This window comes from Zootermopsis nevadensis, unplaced genomic scaffold, assembly GCF_977971745.1.
Source record: "Zootermopsis nevadensis isolate Lab colony 2312 unplaced genomic scaffold, Znev_1.0 Znev_ptg000003l, whole genome shotgun sequence".
Classification (NCBI taxonomy): domain Eukaryota; kingdom Metazoa; phylum Arthropoda; class Insecta; order Blattodea; family Termopsidae; genus Zootermopsis; species Zootermopsis nevadensis.
The window spans coordinates 9,420,708-9,439,816 of record NW_028259135.1 but is presented as its reverse complement, the minus strand read 5'-3'; the positions used below and the strand labels follow the sequence as shown (position 1 = coordinate 9,439,816).

Sequence of the window (19,109 nt, the reverse complement as noted above, 5' to 3'; positions counted from 1 at the left end):
GACAACTGTTATCCATTTAAAGCCCAATGGTATCTATATTTACCACTTGTTTCAATAATCAGTAACCCTCAAGTTTGTTCTTATTGGTTTATTGAATCCTCACTATAAACAGCGTTTATTTATTTAATCAGCGTTAACCAGTTGATCTATGTAATGGTGAAGAGTTGTGTTTTCTTCGCGGTACGGACTGAGTTTTTAAATATTAATCAGACGAACTAAGATTCTCACCCTTCGGGTCTCAGATCATCATGGCTTCTCTGTCCCTCCATACAAATTTCAGAATGTTACCTTAAATTAGGCAAGGGTCAAACCCTTTGAGTATACTGTTCACTTATAATCTTGTGATTCGATATTATATACTCCGATCTATTAACAGCATCGTTAAATAAGCAATTGTACAAGTGGTTAATAATTTTCTCATACTAGGATAATATTTATGACCGCGTGTGTGTTAACGCATAAAATACTACAACAGTTGCCACGGTAACGATGTTTAAGGATTTTCTGCCTCGCTGTTTGCATTGCTGACCGCAAAACCACGGCGTCCTACGCCATTTTTTCGCGTGCTCTTCTTGACAGTTATTGTCGTCACACGCGAAAGTTCATTAGCTCCTTCAGAGATAAAACGTAAATCCAGATACATTCTGCCAGATCCCATTTTAATGTTATTTTTAAATAAATGGGCACTTTACCGCAGCTCTCATCTATATATTTAAAAAAACTTTCGTCTTTCTAGCAAGAAACATCAGGTAACTCGATATATCTCGAGCAGGAAAAAATAGCACGTGCTGGTCCCTCGAACTGAGCTGATGACAAGGGCCTCTGCATTCTATCACACATAAATGAGGATCACTTGGCAGGAACTGGGCTTCAAGAACTGAATTTAGATGCAGTCCAGTGTTGAAACAACAGGAAGCTCCCTTTGTGTCAGTCACACACAGGAAGAAAGAAACCATTCGCGACTGTTTTGATACATTTCATTCCGGGGAAAACAAAGAACAACTTCTCTCCTTGTTTTCTGACATAATGCAGATCTCGGCAATAGATCCTTTACAGATGGCTCGCTACTTGTGTGCAGTGAGGACATTTGGCGACTGTGCCGCTATAGTTAGATACGCGGTTGACTTCTGGGACGTGGACGTGGTAGTAAATTCCCGACGTTTCACAGGTACTTGCTGCCTCCCTCATCAAATCGATTAGCATCTCTATAAAAACGTCGGTAAACTTCTACCAACAACCCAGAAGACAGCCATCTTCACATTAGCCGCCATGAGAATGTGAAATTTCAAAACGTGAACATCGATATACGCTATTAACTGTTGAAAGAGGGAATCATTTCGGTTTGTAATAAAGTATTCCAACGCCATTTCGTCAATAATTAGGTCAAGTGTGGAGTTATCGTCTGCTGGACTTGCCTTCCAGCCGTACAATGCAGTCTTTAGTTTCTTGCTAACTCGTACTGGACGTAGAATTTGGTGTGGCGCCGAGCCAAACCGCGGTAACAGCAAATTCTTCGTTACGTAAGAATATACGCCAACCAAGAAAAAAAAAGTAAAAAAATAATAATAATTTTCTTCTGGCAGACTCTAACAAGTAGCCTGTCGTGCACAAAATAAAATATTCCATCTTCCAGAGCTTGTGAACTATAGTCAGAGGCCCTTGCCAACCGCGGGGGGTTACGTTCTTGTTCGGCGGCTTGTATACCTACCACCTGCTTTAACATTCAGTAAATCTGCAGAATTTCTCCCACGCAGTGTAATCAAGTGATTCGTATGATTCTCGGTATAAACATCGATTATTTCCTTAAACAGCGTCAACCAGTTGACCTTTGTAACGATGAAGTGCGGTATTTTCTTCGCGGCACGGACTAAGTTCTTAATATTATTCAGACGAACTATGATTCTCACTGTAAACAGCGTCAACCAGTTGATATTTGTAATGGTAAAGAGTTGTGTTTTCTTCGCGGTACGGACTGAGTTCTTAATATAATTCACACAAACTTCCTGCTTCAAAGCGTTAATTGTAGTTTAAGGTCAAAACTCGAACAACAGAAGGTCAGAGCTTTCGGGAAAATGCGAGTAGAGTACACATGAGCATGACAGGTGGATGATGACGATTAGAGGGATGAACAGCTGTCAACAGAATTGGCTCTTAATTATCTGAGAGTCATAAGGACGATAAGAATGAACATGGCTGAACTCGAACTCTCAGTTCAATATTTGACGAAATTCAAGGAAAATCACGTCTGATTCCTACATTACGCCAACAGCTTTGTAACAATGTATTTGTAACCCCGCATAACAAAACTGTTAATTGGTGTCTATTTGTTTTCCTTTCTAGTAGTCAAGAATATACAGTCACAACCTATTTCAATAGTACTTGATTGTATAGTTCAGAAGTGAATGATCTGCATTGGAAATAATTATAATAAAAATTATTCTGAACGTACATAGGTCTGTATATATCCAGAGTTTAAATATTACGTCATATAGGGTAAAATAATATAGCAAATTCATATAAATACATACATCAATTAATAAAAAGTAAAGTTTGTCCCACTATACGCCATGTAGGCGTTTGGGGTGAGAGGAGGTATAGCTCCTCTCTTCCTTGACCTCGGCACTAGATGGGGGTGAGTGGTCAGCATCACGCCCCGGCCGGCTTTACCCCCGGGAAAGGACCCCCGGTACCCATTGTAGAGGAGGCTGGGTGGGCCCCAGAGCCGGTCTGGACGCAGAGGCTAGAGGAAAAATCCTCTGCCCTCGTCGGGGATCGAACCCCGGTCGTCCAGCCCGTAGCTAGACACTATACTGACTGAGCTATCCCGGCTCATACATCAATTAATAAGGAAGCAAATAAACAAGTTCGAAGACACGCATTACACAAAAGAGTACTATTTCTAAACATCCTTTATAAGATTTCCATTAGCAATAGATGAAAATGAAAACCCATGAGACAAATTCAGTTGTCCTACCTGACTGATGTGTGAAATTCATCATCCGGTGAAGAGCGCTCATGAATCATCGGACGATAAAGTCATCACCTGTAACATGAACATTAAGAAATCGCAATTATAAATGTGTTATGAAACAGCTCATTAATTGTGAACAGATTTTAACAACAGTTTGTCAGCTTTCAGGTTCTCACGGCGAAAATCGTGGGTTAGCGCGCAACGTTCTCCAGTTCTCCAGTCGGAACAGACCTCAGCACAATTCACAGACGACAGAAGAATACTGTTCAGTGGGAAGTGTTAATTCATTACACGGAATTCAAATGGGCATCAGGCAAGCTAGAAAAAGAGAGATCCTCACATTTATTTTTTCTGAAACTTATTTATCTCAATCGTTAACCTACAATTTCATTTCAGAGTAGGCTCACCTACTTGGAAGCCACATTTATTTTAGTTCAACATGTATTGTTCATTTAACCACACTGTCAGTAGCTCAGTTAAAAAACATTGACCGATACCGATTGGAACGAAGTTCTGGTACTCATATTTAAGATGCTATCCCCACATTTGCCTGAGGAAAACCGTGAAACAGTTCTTTCTTCTCCACTTCCGTTTTCTTATTGTCTATTCACTGTTAATTTAAGACCATAAAAAGTGCATATTAGGCAAAACTGAAAGCTATATGAACAATTGCACGTAAGCCTATGTGTTCGAAAATTAAAGACAAAAGTCAGCAGATCCTCTTAACCACGATTAAAGTCTAAAGCCGACAGAGATTGTTAAATTACGACATCCTTATTCCTCCGAAAAACCAACATAATGCTCTATTAACACCACGCAAACTTCTCTATTAGGCTGTAATTTTTCCCATAAATCTTACTTGCCCTGTTATTAGATCAAGTGTCCTCCCCACATTTTAGATAATGACAAAGTTTTCAACGCATTTATAGCCTAATATCGTAACGGCTTCTACACGCAAATGCAAGCGGAGACAATTTGAAACAAAATGGTCTTAATTCTAAGCCGTTAATGGGTAGAAGTTTGGGGGCGAAGCTGTTGAGGGAACAGGGGGGTGGAGGTGCTAGAAAGTAGAGGGAGTATTCTATTGGAACACAGTGTCTGATGTGCCTAGGGGTGCAAAACCCATCAATAAATCATCCCTTAAGTCTCGCCCTAAGTACTCACCCAGCAAGTGATTGCCATTTTCCTTGGCAAACGGCCTATCACTTAAAATTATCGTTTAACCCAGGTCCTGCTCATTGCCGAAGGCTCTTCGGAATAACAATTGCTCTCGAATTCAGATTTCTCTGCGGGATTTCATTTTCAAAGGCCGGTGGTCACTGCGGCCCTGAGCTAACGCTGCCCACCTTGACACGTGGGAAACATTCGCACGATCGAAGAGAAAACTCGAGCCGTGTCCGAAGGCAAATTTAACCGTTGCACAACAATTCAGATCATCTGAAGTGCATTGATTCGTCATGGAAATCCGGCCCTTATTTCACCACCAAGTTCAGGAATCAAATATATTCTTAGACTTCAAAATATACGTTCACGTCTTCGAACCTGTTTTTTTTTCATACTGCTAAAAAAAACAATGTTGGTAACACGAAAGAAAAATTAATTCGTACTGAAAATATCTCAAAACTACAGGACAGATGGATAATAAATTCCTCTCTTCACGCTCTGTTTAAAGTGAAGAATTAATTAACACACAACTAAAATTTTACAGCTTTTTTTTTTGTACGGGTGTGAAACTTGGTGTCTCAGTCACTGTTTTCAAAAACATTGACTGAGGAGAATATTTGGAAGTAAGGCGGATGATGTGGCAGGATGCCTGAATAAAACAGAAGGTTCGGGTGACTGACGCGGTCGTTAAGAAATGTAACTTAGAGGAAGAGGGTGGGGGTTAGTTATCAAATATTTAAAGAGTTACTGGGTTAATTGCTGACCTAGTTAAGCAGCCATCCCTAGGAAGGGCAGAGCCGAAACAGACCAGAATGCTACTGTTAGAACAATTCTAGACATCGGCAATTATAAATTAATGAGTGATTTGGCACTGTGGCATGTTCGCGCTGCAAAACGGCCTGTTAACTTATCAAAGAGCAGTTAGCACTGACAGGGCTGTTGCAGCAGAAGCAACAAATCAAGGGAAGCACGAAATGAGCGAAAAAAATAAATTTAAATAATTTCCCTCTTCAACACGGACGCGTAAAAGGAAAAAATACCGGAGTAACAAGTAGGAAATTGTATGTTTTCTGAGACTGTAACAAATTACAAGCAATCGGTCAGCACACAACGCGGTAACAAGTGCCGGAAGATGGCTCCAGCGTCGGAATGGAGAAATACAGGGATGAACGTGAAATATATATATTTTTTTAAAAAAAACCAGCCTGCTGTTATCTACTGAAACGTACAGGGTTCGAATCCAGTGCCAAAATTGGATATTACCGTTGGAAATTTAGCAGTTAACCCGCCCTTATATTATTATTTATATTTTTTATAAATTCAGTCCGTACCGCGAAGAAAACACTTCACCATTACAAAAATCAACTGGTTAACGATGTTTATTATTAAAACACATAAATACACTCTGTGGAGAAAATGTATATTCGCTGACATTAAAGCAAGTGGTAAATATACTTACCACTGAGCTTTAAAGGGATAAATGTGTGAACTATGAATTTATAAAGCACAACCATTCCGACACGTTGTTGCGATCCAAGTAAATCCCCTGAGCTAACAGGAATTTCAACATTAATGGCATAAAAATTGGGACTGGTAATACCATTGAAGAATGGCAGCTCGGCCTGAAGACGCTTCTTTATAAATAGAAGTCACATTAATTTCACTGACAGCTTGACTCCTGCATATTTCGCTCTGGCCTCGTCTTAAATACAAGGAGCGAAACAGATTCTGTTGCGTTACAAATCCTCAGTCCCTGTGCAGCTTAAAACCCTACAAAAACAAGGCTAAAAGAAATATCTAAAGAGAACAGGGGAATTAAAACTTAATTATTTCTCTCTTTTTCATTAATTATTTCTCTCTCCCGTTTCTCTTTCTCTTATGGTCGCTGTGTACACTCCTCCACGCCCTCTATACGTCCTCATAACGTCACGGTAACAAACGAAACGAGACGCAAGTAGACTTCTGAACACTTCGCCCTGTGGGCCAGGACACAAACGAGATAAAGGAGCAGAATAAGAGGAGATCAAAGACAGGCAAGAGGAGGGAGGATAAAGATAAGAAAGAGGAACATAGGGTACATGAAAATGGAAGATGTGAGGAAGAGTTTGAGTAGAATAGGAGAAACATCAAAACGCAGAGGAAGACGAAGGAGGAAATGAGAATAAATTTGTAAATATAGTCACAAGGATAGAACTACGAGAAAGCAGGAGAATGAGGAGGAAAAAACATAAAAACGATGATGAAGTAAAATGTAAACTGACACTCGAAATAGGATAAAAGCAAAAGGAGATGGGTAAAAACTAACATAAGGGTAAGACAGAAGCGTCAAGAAAGAGGAGAGACGGAAAATAGGAAAAGACAAATTGACGAAAATCAAGAAAACAAGAAAAATAAAATCATCTTTCTCTGACGTCTCTGGATACGTAACGCTGAGAAAACCTACCACTCCACACCAGCTTACATTCTCCTAATAATCTCGGTCCCAAAATACTAGTAACGCTACGTCAAGAACTGCACTACAAAGTAAAAAACAGATTCTCGGCTACATGTTTCGTTGAAATTTCAACTATCGTCAAGGCAGTACACAGCTGCACACCCCAGATCTGGACCACAAAATCAATGAGAGAAGTCGCAAAACATTAAAAAAAATTGTAGAACGCGGGATACGAGGCTTCCACGGCGAAGTGTAAACAATGGAATGTCCTCTCCTGACGTCGTCGCGAAGAACGAGGTGGAGACGAAATTTGTCCGATTTCTAGCGTCGTTTCAAATGGCATCCCGAGGCTCGCCTCGTGTAAAAATGGCCTCTAGTGGCCGAGTGACGACACGGCGTCCGTTTCGGCGTCATATGTCGGCGTCGCGACGCCTATCGTCAGGGCTCTCGTCGTGGGTTCGCATGCGTCAAGTTGCCCATCCAATGGTGATGTATCTTTGAATATTGTATAAAAAAGTCCCCTAAACCCAAAATCTTCACAGAGACTCTTAGCCGGGAAAGTTTATAACCTTAGTTACCTCTCTGAAAGGTACAAATTTTGCCTTGGGGCCGTTGTCTTCTTGTGCTTAGTTCTGAAGCACAGTAAAACTTCGTCAGGAGTCGAACCGAAGACAGATTTCAGTGTTATGAAGTTTTTCTTACATAACCTCCTCTTCGAAACAAAGAACTTTGATCCATGCGCAATTATTCTATCGTACTTAGTTTCCGAGCTAATCCCTTTCTGGCTTCAAGAAATAAGCATGCCAAGTTTGGTTCAAATCTGTATATCCGTTCTGAGTTTTAAGCGAATGAATTTCAACTTAACATATGAGATTCTCTGAGACAGCTTCAGCCTTAACGGGTTAATACATTTTGTAAAAAAATAAATTCGTCCCTTCGGAATCCTAAAACCGAAATTTCCTAATTGACAAGTTTTCAAGCAAATAATAAATCATTAGAAAGTCGGAAATGGCACAGACACAGAATATAAAAGATAACCAACTACCAAAGCGCAGTATTATCAAAACTAAAAGTGCTTGTTTACTTCTGCTGTGTGAAAGCCAAAATTCATCAACGTCACAGCAAAGTAGCAAGTGTCTTTAGTATGGTAAAATATTTATATGCATGTCAGTTTACCGGAAGAGTAAACCAAAAGGGGACAGGCTTCTAACGAGAAAAAAAGCCACGTCTGCCTCTTGATTACGACAGTAATGCAAATAAAACAGATGAATACATAAATTTGACAAGCCTACTACGAGTGGGACGAAACACTTCATCCTACAGCCTAACATCTGCAAAAATAGAGGAATAGCAAAGAAATTAATGAAGCTGAGTCCTTCGTGAAAAACCAAAGCTTCCTGTGCTGATAAATAAATGTTCCGCGTATTATTGAACCCGAAGGTTCAATACCATGTCCATGACATTGAACTTCTGAACTAGTTCAATCCAATCACAGTTCATTAAGATCAATTTAGATTCTTCGCCAAAATTCCACTTGCATTTTTTGACGTAAATACGTCTATAAGGAAGGGAAACGAAAAAGTGTAACAAGTGTACCTAGGGAACGTCGTGTTTACTCGGCATTGTTGTTACCTAGGAAACGTTACATTACATTTCATTATATTACATTAAAATACATTACATTACATTCAGCTACCACAGACCCATCTTAAGCGTAACTAATTCAAGTTGAATAAGCAAAGTCTTAATCAAACTTTACGCAATTGTAAAGCATGTATAAAGGAAATATTTAGAATAAAGCCAATATATAAACTTCCTTTCCGTAAAGACGTATTTACGTCTAATTCTCCGGAACCGTGGTTCCACTGTAACTTTTTCTGATTAAAATTCCGGATAAATTTCGTTTCTATCCGATGCGTGCTGCATGCCACTCCCATCCCACTGTTCTTAATCTCGTCATTTTAATCACACCCGGTACAGAGTTCAAATTGTGACATTTCTTCACTCTTACAAGCAAACATCGTAATAAGCACCCTGCCATCAAACATGTTAGGGTAGGAGACCCAGATTTTCGCCCATATAAAACAGAGGGTAAACTTAAAGCTACATATTTAATCGTCAAGGACTGACAAAATACTAGCGCCATGAATATCTTGTGTACAGAAATTATCTTAGAATGATCTGACCCTCATATAGGTGTTCACAGTACGTAACCAGATTCGCACTCACATAAAAATAGAACGTACGCACCAACAATATGTCTGAAAAGGCAGTTTTTAATCCTTGACGTTCTTGATCACCACGCCCAAACCAACTCCGTGTCCTACCCACTTTCCTGTCTGACAGTAACAGGAGTTCATTCCTCAGTGTGAAGTGGCACAGTTGCTGATTGAACCAAGAAATAAAACATGGTCTTGTGTATCGTGTCAACAAAACGAACTTACAGACTGAAAGCAAGAAAAAAATGGCATCGAACCAACTCAGTTATTTGGTCAGGACGCCACATCAAATAAAATGGACCTTTACTGACACAAAATATATGATTTGTGGTTAAGTCACAACCCATATATTCGTGCGTTACTGGCCATAAATCAGTATATTGTACTTAGTCCACACAGTTCTTTACAGATCGCTGTCTTTTAATAGAATTTTCATATCACAGAACATAGACGAGAAAGCCCTTCGGATCTAAAAAAAAGTTGGCCTTTTCAATTTCGTAACTGAAGGGAATTACATGTCTAAGAACATACGGATAAAGCAACTGAACGTATAAGCCAGCTACAAGTTTTATTCAGGTTTAAAATCCTATACAATTTAACTAGAAGAAAGCGCACGCATCAATCTTTGTCAGCTGCGATGAAACACCGAAACAGGCAAGAAAGAAAAATCAATATTAGAGACTTAACGGAAAGCTTGAACTCAGACCAAATCGTAAATGGCAGAGTGGTAAGAGAGAGAGAGAGAAACTGAACGCGGTCGGCTTGGCGTTCAGATTCGACCAGTGCTTCATTAATACAAGACGTCGCTGCTGGGAAACTCATGTAACCAACAAAATATCTCAGTTAAGCTAAACAGTTCCATATCTGTAATGTTTTATAGCTCCGTGGTGAGTATACATGCCACCTGTTTAACAAAAAAGAATTCTGTATTTTACTCACAGTGATCATTTCCCTAAACAGCGCTAAACAGTTAATTTTTGTAATGGTGAAGTGTCGTGTTTTCTTCGCGGTACGGACTGGATTCTTAAATATTATTCAGACGAAATTCGGCTTCAAGGGGTTAATTAATTACTAGATAAATATATATTTTCTTAAACAGCGTTAACCAGTTGATCTTTGTAATGGTGAAGGGTTGTGTTTTCTTCGCGGTACGGACTGAGTTTTTAAATATTATTCAGACGAACCATGATTCTCAGAATAAACAGCGATTATTTCCTTAAACAGCGTTAACCAGTTGATCTTTGTAATGGTGAAGGGTTGTGTTTTCTTCGCGGTACGGACTGAGTTTTTAAATATTAATTTTACAAGCAAAAATAGTCATTTGCTGCGGAACAACTAAAGGACTTAACTTTCCGAATTATCATTTCAACATTCATAAATACGAAGGTCAAAATTTCTCTCTGTGATCCAAGCTTCCACAACTTACAAAAGAAGGGCGAACGGGCATTGCCTGGGAACCTCCTAACAATGATATTCTCTCCCCAGAAATGAAGTGTCTCTCACTTCTCCCCCATATTTTTATCTTTGCTTCTATTCTCTCTCTCTCTCTCTCTCTCTCTCTCTCTCTCCAGATTCAAAGAGTCAAGACGACGTTGTTCAGTTCTAGCGAGATTCGTGACGGATGAAATGGTACTGAAGAAGGCGTCTCTCCTAGTTCTTCTGTCCCCCCTCCCTCGATAAATTTAAACAGCCCTTTAAACCTCGGCGTTAATTATATTTACCACCTGATTTAATCATCAGTAATTCTGCATGTCGTATTTATGTGTCTCGTATGATTCTCAGATTAAACAGCAATTATTTCCTTAATCATCATTAATCACTTGATTTTTGTAATGGTGAAGTGTCGTGTCTCATTCGCGGTACGGAATGAATATTTTACAAAAGTTTAGGTGGGCTTCGGGCTCCAAACCGTTCGCAATTTGTCGAAAGGTGTTAAAAGGAAACCCAAAATGAAATAAGATTTTCACTGAATAATGAATGTATTTGTTAAAAATTCGTATATCTTTAGGAACAGCTTGCTTCAAAGGATTTGTAGCGCTCTTGGTTATTTAACCTATGGTTGAGGGTATTATCATCCCCTACCCTTCTTGCACATATAAGACGCTCGATTTATATTGGTCTTACGCATCGAGTTATAAGCTTCCAGCTCTGTCCTCCCTCTGATGCGATGTAGCACGCAATTTATAGCCCTTTCCCTTAAATCTTCTCAAAAAGATATTAAGTTCAATCCATTCATGACTTCACAGTTCTCCAATGCGACACAAGAATGGCTATTATTCTTACAGAAACCAGGGACACACAGGGTGTTCAAGAAACTAATTACACAGCTCCACCAAAACTCTTTAGACGTACTAATTCGTAGGCATATTTATGTACGACTGGCTACGTTAGCATGTGCTTTAAAAATTACTGTAACATAAAGCACAGTATATACGACATGTGTGACATCCTGAATTTTAATGGTTTACCTCAGTCCCTCCACACAAATACTGGCACAGTATCTGAAATTAGACCACTGCCGCTTCCTTCCGCATCCCTTCCAATTCATTATTCACTATTATCCTCTAACTCGACGCTTTATTGTCTGAGCTACTGAAAAATTAAAGTTAAACTAGAAATAAATGATAAAGATTCCTCACAGCCGAAATTCTGACTGCATGTCTTGTTTCCATTACGTCACCCATGTTATACGGCAAGTATAACTTATGAAGTTATTCGTTTCCATGTTCTGCCCTTACTTTCCACAGTTTTCCTCTGTTCGTCAAATGTCATTTCCCACTTCCAGCTCCCGATAATTTTCTCTTTAACATGTTTTTCTCGTTTACTCCATCCCATAATCCTCCAGGTCTCTCACCCACTCTCAAAATTCGAATTTTCTCGCTGTTTCTTCCTGAAATGTAAACGACTCTGTTCCCTTCTTTGCTTTTCTATCATTCCTCCTTTCAGGAACATTCTGGAACATTTACGTTCCCACTTTACCTGATATTTCCTGCGATTTATGACGCCGCTTTGAATTCAAGTCAAAGACTTTTCCCCCTAAAAAAAGAAATAAACCGCTCCCAAGACAAAGAAGTCTGAGGCGTCTGTGCCAGTGAGAACGTTACGTTGGTACCACTGTTCTAGCAGCACACAGGACTGACAACCAATCACACAAGTCTCCTTTCATTTGTGGGGCTGCGTCTTACAGACGCACTGTCACAGCAAAGCCGTTCCCCCGCTGGGCCCTTTGTCGCACGAAAACCAAGCTTTCACACACACGCGTTCACAACTGAAAATGCGTCTGTTCTTTTAACCCAAAATATTAAAATCGAAACAGTTAGAACATTTTTATGCCAAGAAAGAATAACAAAACTTATCCTACTCTCTCATGACAAATTTCGGCACGCTTGGAAGATTGCTATAAGTGTGAACGACTCGTCGACCTGACAATGGGTGCAGCACCTTCGAAACGTCGATAAACTTGTACCAGTTCAACGTACAAAACAGACGCCATGAGAACCTGGAACGTTTTCCTCAGAGCCACAAGGATATGTGAACATGTAGGTAGATACCAACGTTTCGGATGAAATTACTGCCTCCATCATCAGGATTGAAGTGAATCAGAATATAAACATCAACGTTTTAAGAATGATTTACGTTTCAGAACGGGCCAAAGATAGAAATTAGTGACCACAGATACAATAAATATGAAACATAAGGAACTAGAAAGACAGTAAAAAAATGTGTAAATAAAAACACGTAAAATTTCAGGATGCTGTAGAGGAAGAAATCTGCAAGGCCAGAAGCGCTGAAAGTCTGCAACTTCCAATAAACGCTCCGCAGAGAATTTCACAAGTCGCCCATCCAGTATGCTTCAGCGTAAACCAATCCGAGGCTACTCAATTCCCGAGCTCATACATAAACTTCACACGTGTCTAATGAAACAGAAATATAATTTGGCCTGTTGTTTTGTATGGGTGTGAAACTTGGTCTCTAACGTTAAGGGAAGGACACAGGTCGAGGGCGTTTGGACCTAAGAGGGGCGAAGTGACAAAAAGGCCCTTTATGGAAACATAAGGTCCGTTATTGCGACCACGAAACGTCGCCAGTGGACCCTGCTCTGAATAATCTGTTGGTAGGAAAGAAGCCACTATTCATTACAATGTAAATATTACAGAGAACAGTTACACGTGTCACAAAGAGACGACGCAAATGTTTAAATGTACACGCGTATAAATCAAGCTGTATCCATGCACTTTGCAACCTGATATCCCACATTACATAATTTAATTATTTATTAACTAGCTTAGCATACGACTAATCAAAGATGACGGCAATTGACCTTTTCGGGGGGGGGGGGGGGGGGGAGGTTCAAAAATAGTAATATTTAATGCAGAATTATGTTCTAAAAATCGCATTAAAAGTACAAGGTTTAAGAATTCCTTTACAGAATTAATTAAATTTGATAACATCTTCACAGCGACTAAACGGAGATTCCCGCCAAACCCAGACTCCGCCACGTCCCACCACAGGCGCCGCAATTAACTCGTTTGCATTTATTGCTACCAGAGCCACCGCCGTCAGAAATTAATTTCAATTATATCCGGAACGCACGGACTTGTCCAATCAAGTGCGACGGACATTATGTAACGGCCGTTTAACAACGCTGCTAGTAGCTCACCTGAGTGTGTAACATCGGACGATTAAAACTTAATAATCGGTAAAGAAATGGCCGTGGCTTATTTTAGGTACTAACCCAGCATTTACTTGGAGGAACTAAAGGAAATCACGAAAGACGTCTATCATAATAACAGGTCTCTGGGCCGAGAGTTGAACCCAAGGACTTCAAAATAGAGAAAGGGAGTTTTGGCCACACACAGTGTCGTCTGATGATTTCATTACAAAGACACACGAGTACTTGCGTTTCGTTCTGCTTATTTCTGTATTATTTTTAATATTATACTCCAAAATACGGGTGTGTCTCTCCGCAAGTGGTCCCCTCTCCCGGTAGGTTTTACGACTAATATTTCGTACACAATTTTCATGTTCTCGTGCGTACTACATGCCACACCCATCACACTGTAAAAACACGAATTACGAAACTCGTGCTAACTGCCGATACTGAAGCCCACATATCAATGATAAGACAGTTGAGTAGCCCAGCCAAGCAAACCCCCCTTCCTCAACAGCAGTACCCCTGTCCAAAATGGTGGATGGATTTTCACCGTTATTCATTTATCAACCACAGCGAAGACTGGCAGGCGAGAACTCTGTTGAAGGTGATTCCTCAACAAAGTTCCGGGAAACGAAATTTCAACATCTCGCACTTCCCTCTTTCCTCACAAAACCAGCACTTTACTGTGCCTAGAAGCAGTAATAAAAGGATTCCCACTTTTTTTCTTCCTACTTACAGGCTAAGAAGATATCTAGGCTAACATTACGAGCCCCAGGGCATTTAAGGCGACTTACTTCCTACGACGCTTATAATGTGAGTTGAATCTAAGTACGGATTCTTCTTGAGACGCCAGCGACCACGAGAGCATTGCTGGTCTGTTAACATTAACTGAGGCGTAAGTTAATGTGACGTGTACATTTATAAGGCATCATCTCATAAACACATCGGTCGCGTTCCCACGTATTTCCCAGATCGAGGAAAATTTAGACGTAAAACTTGTCAGAAGGTAACACATTTTTCAGGTAGAACACAAAAATTTCGTCAGAGAAAAGTAAATTGCCAATCGAAAGTTTAATTTCAGTACGTGCATACTTTATTAATCGGAAATCGCACGTAGAACAGCGAAACCACGAAAAAATGGTAATAAAAAACTCGTAAAAAGGAAACAAGGAAATAAAATCCGTTTCCACGGCAAAAAAACAACAACAAGAGAAAAGCGCAAATGGTACGTTTATTAAGCTACTCAACGGTGAACACGTTTGAAGAGGCGACACTTCGGATGACTGGACACCTATCCGCCAGTTGCCATGGCAACATCACGTGGGGTGTTCTTACCGGAGCCGACAGAGCTCGCCACGTAAACAGACCTGAACGTTGTATAATTCACAGAAAGAAACATAAAAGTACAGCCTTCCATATGAGAAAGCAATCCACGGGTTGCTAAACAAATAACAAATGTTAAATTACATAGATTTTAACTATGGTCTTATATTCTTGTAGGTTAGGTTGCCTAAGTTACATACAAAACTACTGCCTCCATTTTCAGGGTCAGGTAAAGATGAAGGCGATGCGGGACAATAAAGATGTTAGTCTTATGGGTAGCAACAAATTTTACGAATAAAAAGAACTGCATACTTCTTCAGGGCAGGTTTTAACCCAAGTTTAAAAGGCAATTTTACTTAACAATAACACATGAAATTACCTATCGGGATCCAAGCTTACGCCGCTCCGGACAGAACGCGGACAAGCGAAGCTGAAATCTCGGCAGATAAGAGCTACGGCACACCCGGGGATAAACGCTGCAATATTTCCGACTGTAATTAACGGACTTACCTAACCTGGCCACTTTTACGACAACATTGTGAGGGCTGTCACATAAATATGCGCTGCGACAGGGAACAATACTTTCAACCTGAATGCCACAAACGCCTATAATAAATTTGCCCCTTTTACGGGTACAGCGTTATAAAACCATTTTTTTAATCCTTTCACTAACCCCCATGCAATTTACCATCTCCCTAGCATCTAATTTCCTCCTCTTACCTTTATTCAGTTTACTTAACGACGCATTAACACAGTTTCCACGGGATTTTTTGAACACTGTTACGAACATTCGGGTTTAGTTCCTTTAAAGACGATAAATTTCTTCACTAGATGAGGGTATAAAAATTGAACGATAAATACGTGACTATAAATTATACTCATTTATATCTCTTGTACTTTATAACTTATATCACATTATACAGTAAGTCTGGCTAACTTTTGGATAAACAGAATAAACGTGAGTACAAGTAATGAACACTACCCTAATGCATTTCTTTTTATGGAAACAAAGAATACACAACACTCATTACAAACGACAATTTTTTTAAAAAAGCGTAAAAAAGAATGAAATTGCCCTTAAAATATTCGCAAGATCACATCTGTTTCGCTTTGTTTCTATAGTCACGAAGGCAAATAATAAGATAAACATAAATACACTCGTCTGAATTAACACTTATATTGAGAAAAGATAACTTAACCGAGGCAGAAAAACATGTTCGGAAGTTCTTAATTCGTATAAAATCTCCTTAAAAACACACGTTCAACAACGAAACGATGGACTCAAGAACAAATCCTACACGAGACAAATAATAAATAAATAAATAAATAATACCACAAACTAATCTCAAAGTCCACTGAACCAATTCCCTGCGCCTGGGTGCACTAACATCGGTGGAAACAAAAACGGCCTAAGTAACATCACACACGGCGCAAGAGACAAGTGAAGAAAGTCGCGAGTGGGGTTGAAAGAGACGCCCGTGGATTCGGACCGGCGAACCCCTGGCTCCAACTGACGGCCAGCCTGAAGCAGAGGAACGCGTGGAACGGTCCGGCGTTTTTTTAATTATTTATTTCTTAAGGCGTGCGACGTTGTTGGGGTCTGTCTGTCCGTCCGTCCGTCGGCCTGCGTCCCGCAAACTAAAAATAGCCTCCTCTAGTACTCTCCTGGGCTATAAATAGATGGCACTGTGTTCTGCTCCACGGTACAACCACTCACTGTCTTTCTTTCGTTAGCACACTGCCTCCCCCTCCACTCTGTCTTCAGTATCAATGTCTCATACTCTACACACGCGTAAGCTGCGTGTGTTGCGAAACGCACGCGTTTCTGGGGAATCCCCTTAATGCATATCTCAAAGAATAACCGAAGAGCGCAGCGATGTTCAGAAAAGCAAAAACAAACATTATTTCATATTCAGATGTCTGTGACCCGATGCAGCATCTCATTCCATACCAGTGTAAATCCTGAAGATGGAAGCAGTGTGTTCCTCTGATACGCTGGTATCCGCCCACAGATCCAGAAGGCGTAACAACCCAGGAAACTATCATCAAAATCATCTTCATTGCCGTGAGAACCTCAAATCTAATATGGGAGATGCATTAAGCTGTTCAACACTTAAGTATGTTCAAGTGTCTTAGCATCGGCACACACACACACACCTTGTCCATTCGCTTATCTGGGATTTGTTTAACCTCGCTCTCAGTGGCTTACATTAACAAATGATGACTTGGAAAAGATATGGCAGGAAGCTGTCGTAGTCTGATAATTTCAGTACTATGCCGGCATTCGCCTGGAGGGGCTGAGAAAAACCACAGTCAGGATAATCGTAAAACAAGAAATTACGTACATTCGACTGGAAATCAGTGGGAGTAACTGATACAAAGTGAGATTTCAGGTTCTCACGGCTGTCTTCTGCGATGTTTCCACGTATAGTGTGGTAGATGTTGACCACATTTCAGAGGGGCATATTTCCTCCATCTCCAGGGTGATCACCATGATGGTGGGGGAAGTAAACTCCTCTGAAACGTCGGTTACAATCTACCAGACTACACGGCGCAACATTCTAGAAGACAGTCATCTTCAACTGACACAACGTTCTACAACAAACAAGCCACTTTAATTGGCTGCGTTCTTACAAACATGACGCATTCTTCCCCTCGCATTCCATCGTATTAATTTGTCTTTTGCTCCATCCAAACGCCAAATAACTTGCGTAGTTTATACAGCACTTTAAAATAATTAAAAACCAACAACGTCCCTAGATTTTCAGATTTTAATGACGGCGTAAAATTTGAGTTTCTCGCGGGCGATGCAGATAGGGATAATGGTCTTCTGAGTTGTAACGCCGTGTGGACTTCAGCACTGAAGATAGAAACAGTGTGTTCCACCAAAACCCTGACATCTACCTACAAGTCCACGCGGTGTTATAACCCAGAAGAAAAACATCGACCTTGAATTACACTTCTTCTACTCGCTGTTATGCACAGTTCACTGCAAAGTAATTCTCAAAATCGGAACGCTTTTATAAGAGGGCAGAATTAGATTTTCTGACGCCCCTCCACTCATTATAGGGGCCCCTCTCTTTCCTCCCGGGTCCCATCACCCCCTCCCAGCACTCAAGACATCCATCTAATGACGTCAAAGAAACGTTTGCTCCTCCTCGCGGTCTGCGCCTCTGCTGTCTTCTTTTTGCCTGGATTTTACATTCTCTTCTTCTTCTTCTTCTTCTTCTTCTTCTTCTACGTTCATCTTCTTCGAAATAACACAAACCAGTGTTCTTCTCCAAGTCCCAGTGCCCCTTATTACAATGCCCTGGTTTCCAAATAGGACCCCCATTTAGACGATCAGAATAAAAAAGGAAGAATCTTACATTTCGGATATTTTAAAACGCAGTAATGAGTAATTTGACACTTCAATTAATAACAACATCACAATATACTGATAACACATGCGACAAATTACATTGCTTTCCTGAACATTATAATAAAAAATGTCTGACAAATATTTAGACAGCCTTTCTTACATCCACTTCGAGAGAAACAATAATTATAAAATATTTTACACACGCCCAACCCCCGCGTCTGAAACGTCAAGTCAATTTCTACCCCACTACACGGTGTAACATCCCATAATTCTCGTCGCCGTGAGAATCTGAAATCCCAACCATCAGACCGATTTCTAAAACATCGTACTGACTTTATAGTCTACACAAAATAAGCTTGAAACACTCTCTGAAGGCGCATACACAAACAGTTGAACGTTTATAGGCCCTACTAACTACTGGGTCCAGTCCAACGGACAAACATTATTTTAAAACCTACGTTTCTATGTGATTTATGGTAGACTAAAAATGCTCGCTCGCTTGGGGTTCAAATTGAGGTACCCGTTCTTAGGGTCATTTATCCCACAACTGCTCCGACGTCACTGGTACAAGCCGAACGGTTAAACACAACTTCAGATCACTCTTCGAGTTTCCACTTTCAGTGAATTTAAGCAAGAAAGTAATACGAACGAAGTTTAACAAAAATCACACATCTTAGGCAATTACTTCAAGTTAAAAATAAAACACACAAATGATTCATTCTGGGCTATAAAGCCTTCTACCATGAAGACGGAGGCCGTAAGTTCCTCCGAAGCACACTGAAACTTCAAAGTCGAATAAACTAACCAACCAAAAAACCAAGGGCGGGGTCTTTGAAGTCGAAGCTCATCTGAATAACATTTAATAATTCAGTCCGTACCGCGAAGAAAACACAACTCTTCACCATTACAAAGATCAACTGGTTGACGTTGTTTAAGAAATGATCGCTGTTTATTGTGAGAATCATAGTTCGTCTGATTAATAT

The 19,109-nt window shown here is 40.2% G+C and overlaps 1 protein-coding gene across 6 annotated transcripts in view; it reads right to left on the bottom strand.

The window, feature by feature from the left end:
• sand (potassium two pore domain channel sandman) overlaps positions 1–17,738 on the bottom strand; it is a 90,823-nt gene extending 73,085 nt beyond the window's left edge. Inside the window, exons 1-3 of one of the 6 annotated variants that reach the window (XM_087342407.1) lie at positions 17,400–17,738; positions 16,717–17,062; positions 2,975–3,043 (exon numbers count right to left, since the gene is read on the bottom strand). The gene's annotated coding sequence lies outside the window, so the exon portion shown is untranslated. The other 5 variants (XM_087342405.1, XM_022081957.2, XM_087342408.1 and 2 more) reach the window with 5 other exon arrangements.
• Between the last annotated feature and the right edge of the window lie 1,371 nt (positions 17,739–19,109).